Consider the following 5,830-nt stretch of genomic DNA (forward strand, 5'->3'; position numbering starts at 1 on the left):
TAATCCTAAGAAAAACTCAATTGTGACCGGATGCTTTATGATAATGGTAGTAGTCAGGATTCCATTTGATGCAGTGTTAAAATTTTTAAAGTGCGGCATCCATTGATCTTCAGGGAGAACAACAAGATTTATGAGTGAGGAAGCAGCTTCAGTGTCGATGAAAGCAATAACTCGAGTTGGTTTATCCCATTTGGATGAATAGACCTTGAGTTCTACTTGAGGAGCGACTATGAGAGCGTTAATTTCCTCTCAGGCTTCAATCACTGGTTTTGGAATTTTGTAGTGATCATTGCCTTGATCTTCGTAGATATTGAGAGAGAATAAGGTTTCTTCGCTAGGTTCATCATCCACATAGAATATGGATTCAAGGTCCTCTTCTTTTCCGAGATGTATGCCAGTGTAATCTTCAATCTCTTTAAGGAGTTTGACAGATCTTCTTGATTGGGGACAATTTTTTGCGAAATGTCTAATCTTGTGGATAATAAATTATCTATTTTTCTTGTGAAAATTTACTGGCCTTCTACGTCTGAAATATTTTGTGCGTCTCTTGGACCTTGATTTTCCATCTGGAATTCTTGGCCATCTGAACCTCCTGAATTCTCTTCGTCGCCGAGATGTGTGGCAAGAACATTCTGATCCGAAGATTAGATCAGATTAGATCAGATTTGTGGCATGTTTTGTCAAGTGCTAGATTGTGTTGGATAATTTGTTTTAGGGCAGAGCACTTCGTACAAATGTTATCCTATGCGACGAAAATCGCTTGCCTGATGTAACCAATTTGTGGGATTGTTATGGACTAAAACATTTCTTCAATGATGGTTATGGTTCGGCTTACCAACAACTTTGGAAGGGAAGAGACAAAGGCTTGATTTAGATTGATGTCTCCACCAATCTCGAAGTATATCTTCGCCATTTTTTGAAAATGCCTGTCAACGTCATTTCTATCAAATGACACACACTTCATCTCGAAGAGTTGTCTTCACATTTTCTCCTGTCTTTGGCCAGTATCTCCGTAGAAAATATCATGTAGGATCTTGATGTTGAAGGAAAAATATTGGGAAGTAAGAAAAGTATTTTTGTCTTGAATACTAAGTGAGTTCCACCAATCTGTGAGGATTCTTGAGAACCGTGGAGTGAGTTCTGAAAGGATGATATACTTTTCTCGTTCCACAAAATTTTTGGTCACCATCCAAGTATAGAAGTCTTGGATCCTTCGAGGCCATTTTGAAACCTTGACGTCATCTAAGGTGAAAGTGTGGAAATCAGTTTCAACTGGTTTTGACGCCATGGGCTCATATCTTCTTTCTGGGATTGGTTCATCTGTCATGCCTTTTTGTTCCTCATCTACTTCAAATATTTCTGGGTCTCTTGGCTTTAGAAGAGTTTGTTGTGGATTCATTGCTTGATTGAGGGCTATCTTCCATTGTTTCATCGTCTTATGAATTTAGAGATTCTGACCATAGAGTATCTTCTTATGATATGTATCTTGGCTGGGAGATATAGAGGTCTGGAGCCTTCTGGTAAAAAATTACCAGATTTTCGGGGTTCGATCCTTTTGATCTTTCTCCTTGGTCTCTCCTTTTCTTGGTTTGTTTTTGGGCTGCAAGGGCATCTTTCCTTTCCCAAACCATTTTTGCGATATCAAAATCATGTTTTTCTTTTAAAGGTTGATTGAAAGAGATTGGATTTTGTGAGGTAGATGGAAAATAGAAAAGGTGTAGTCCAATTTAGGTGGGGAATATGCTTGTGGCGACATATGGAAGAAGGTAGGTTTTGAAGGGAAAACTGGGGTCATTTGTGACTCAAAGTGGTCATTTCTCAAAAGTTGAATTTGTTCTCGGATGGAAATCATCATTTTTTGTTGTTGTTGTAAAAATTGGAAAAGTGAGGTTCCTGGCGGACAAATTTCATATTGTAAATTTGCTAGCCTTAGTTCCAAGGCTTTTAATAGTCCTGCATGGTGAGACGATGTATGCTCTACCTTTTTCTCAATTGTTTCCAGTTAGCTCATCATTTTGTTTTGTGTATGGGCCACTTTCTTTATGGTATTGCCGATGTTGTCCAGTACTTTGTGTTGGCATATGGAGTTCTCTGATTTCCAGTTTATTGTTGCTTTGATATCACTTGTTGGGGGGTTTTTCTCCAGTAGGTAGTACTATATTTTTCTTGGGAATTTTTGGAGCATGGCTTATACCCTCTTTTTCAAAAAGTTGAAGTGCAGGAAAATCTTGGGTATGGCTGGAGCTTGAAAGACATAACATGAATATCTGTGATTGGGTGGGATTTGTAGTTTTTTTGAGTTGGTGAAGTTTTAGGTTTAGGTGGCTCTTTGGATTCTAGGGTATGAGCTGATGGTGATTTGGGTTTGGGTGTGGTTTCACTATCCTTCCAGCTTGGAGTAATTTTTTTTTAGTAATTTTGGCTATTCTTGGGGTTTGTAACTGATAAGAAATTCATATTTACCTAGACGGCTTAATGAGCCAATTAAAGCGACTTTACTTTCATATTTTCCTCAAAATTGCTTTATAGTGGTTTTCCCTTTTTTCTTGGATTTTTGTTTGGTTTTGTTGAGGCCAAATCATTCCTAGTGACGCAGATGGTGTTCATCATATTCTTCAATTGGGTCTTCTAAACAGTCTTGGCAATGGTAACCAAGATCCCAAGGGCAGTGTCCCGTAAAGGGGCATTTGAACCACCAAACTCTTTTTCCTTCTTTGTCTAAATGTTCATACCGGTCATGTTCTTCCATGATGCTTTGTATATTCCAGAAGAACTCTTCGTCAGGTTCAGGGTATGTATCTGTTGTATCTTTAGATTGAATTATTTGGCAAGAGAAGATGGTTTTATTGGGTTTTTTGAGATGGGAATAATCAAAACTTACGCAAACGGTTTTGTCACTTCTTTTGGTAAAAGTTGGTTCACCAGATTGTAGAGATTCCTCTGGTTCTCTCAACTTTTCATAATTTATGATCCAGGAATCAGGAAGAATTTTGACAAGCTCATCTCTGGAATTTGTCTGGGTATTTGGGTGCACATGTTGTTTTCTTTTGTAGAATCAATATTTAAGAATAAAGCATTTTCTCCTCAGAGAAGGCAAATATCCATGGCATAATTTTGGACACGCCACACCATTTTGTTTCTTTTTCTGCAATTGTTAGGCTTACCTAGTCGTAGAGACTATGTGTCGTCACGACAGTTCACAGATGGTGAACTTGGGTCGTGACAAAGGGGCTAGATTCAATAACCAATAAGGGATGGCATGGTTTACATAGCTACACGACTAAGAAAATATTTGTACTATAACCAACGTTAGCTGTTTATAACTTAGAAAACTTTTGTACTACAATAAGCTAACTTTCAAAGAGTATTCTTACTCTATTTTCATACATGGACCGGCCTTTCCATCCATTTGAAAGAAAGAACAAGAGGGAAATTTAGAAAGCACTCATATGTAATACATCACAAAAGATGTACAAAGGTTACAAAATGATCTTACAACTACTACAAGGACTCCTTTATATAGGACTAGGAGGTTACTACACGATAAACTTACATTATAAAATAAACCTATCTTACATGGAAAACTTATCTATAAGTGGGTCCCTCTTGGCATGTGAAGGACTTTAGGCAAAACAACTAAAAAGCTCTTGAAAACATGTGAAAGGGGTGAAATATACATGGTATAGCATTTGAAAGTATGCAGGGGCATGTGATAGCATGTGAAAGTAGGGTGTTGCATGTGACGAAGCACGTGGAAGCATGTAAAAGTAAGTGGAAGTGGGGCCCGGATAGTATGGAAATATGTGAAAATTTGTCTTGGCATGGGTAGATAATTTTTGAGGGGTTTTTGGTAGGTAATGTAGGATTATGGTGGCATTAGCAGGGATTTAGATAATTATCCTTCATGATTCTAGGGTTGTCTTCTAGGCATCTTTTCAAAGACCTTGTGTAGTAACGCCTGGAACTTGACGATCCTTCTTCGCTGTTCTCTTTATCTTTAAGATTGAGAGATGTAATCACTACTAAAAAAATCATGTTTTAGCGATGGACAAAATCTATAGCTAAACTGTAAAATTCGTCTCTAATCTCATTTAGCGACGGATTAGCTACGAGCATTTTAGCGATAGATTAGCGACAACATTTGAAACTAATTCCATTTTTTTTGTAGTGAATCCGCAACCTTAATCTGGAAATATCATGAGTAATCTTTTCTCGGATGACATCGTATGGGGTTTGATATTCTTTTGCTGCTCGCGGACTCTTTCCCAGTAAGGATGATTGCTGGTATAATTCCAGCTTGCCTAATCTTTTGGCTATATTTCCCTCGGGATGCACCTGTTTTGCTGGAAAAGGATTCTTTGTGCCTCGCTATATTCTTCTTCCATGGATAAAATGGACACGGGAAATTTCCACCAGAATGATGCCTCTGCTTGCGCCTGGACTTTTCCATTAATAATCTTCACTGGCCTATGGAACATGAATACTTTTTCTATGTAGGAATCATTGAAACATTTTATCCAATATCTTCTAGGTTTGAACCATGGCAAAAATACTTTAAGAGCTGGTTTAATGTTATCAAAATCTTTGAAGACGTTGCATTTGAATTCCATGAAAATATAATACTTATGGCATAGGTACCTGAAAAACCATAATAGTTCCTTGGAAATCCTTGGCTTGTGCTATGAATATATGGAAGAATGGATATTCTTGATTGACCCCATAAGGCTTAAGAATGGATCCTCCATGTTCCCGGAAAACTTGGAGCTCATAATAAGTTCTTCTTTCTATTATAATTGATGGATCAAAAGGATCTATGAGATTGAACAACTCCGGTGGATGATTCATTGGCTTTAATGAACTTGTGCCCGGTATATTTGTGAACATGAAGATGTGGCTGATTAGCTTTTGTTTTGACTTCATCTTCGCTGGGGAAAATCCCGTTGAGAATTCTTTTGGTCAGGATAGAAAATTCGCAAGAATGTTGTCCTTTCCTTTCAGGTGCTTGACTTGAAACTTATATGGAGAGAACCTTTGTGCCCATCTGAGAAGCTAAGGATTGGGAATAATAATTGCATTTATCTAGATCATCTTTGGGAAGGCCTTCATATCCATTTCTATCAGAAATTCTGTATGTATCAGGAAAAAATTGAATTTCTTGATTCCATTATTTACTGCAAAAATTTCCTTGAAAGTGGAGTGATACTGCTGCTCAGCATCTTTGAACTTTCCGCTGGCATATCCACATATGTTTCTCTGGCCATATTTTTCTTCAAATAGAACGGCACTCCAATATTCATTGTTGGCATTAGTTTGCAGTATCTTCTTACCATCCGAAGGGATGTGGAGGGACTTGATATTTTTTGATATCTCCTTTATTTCCCTGACTGCTTCATCTTGCTTCTTTCCCCATGATGGAGCATTTTTCTTGAGTATATCTGTGAGCGGAGAAATGTATGTAGAGATATTTGGGATGAAATCTCTTACATAATTTATGACACCCAAGAACTATTGTATCCGCTTTGTTGTGAGGCTGGTATCTGGAAACTTGAGTAGTTCCTGACATATATGGAGTCCTGGACTAAATGCATCTTGGACAAAATGCATTCCGAGAAAATCAATCTCTTTTTGAGCAAGAACCATCTTTTTTGCTAAGAGAATGATTCCATACTGTGTGACCAATGCCTCAAATTAACAAAGCAAGTTGACATGTTCCTCCAATGTATCACTAAATAACAGGATGTCATCAATGTAAACTAAGGAGGTACAGAGGATGGGTTGGAATATTTTTATCATGGCTTTTTGGAATAATGAGGGTGCAGTTTTTAGTCCG

This window comes from Nicotiana tabacum, chromosome 8 (genome assembly GCF_000715075.1).
Source record: "Nicotiana tabacum cultivar K326 chromosome 8, ASM71507v2, whole genome shotgun sequence".
NCBI lineage: Eukaryota > Viridiplantae > Streptophyta > Magnoliopsida > Solanales > Solanaceae > Nicotiana > Nicotiana tabacum.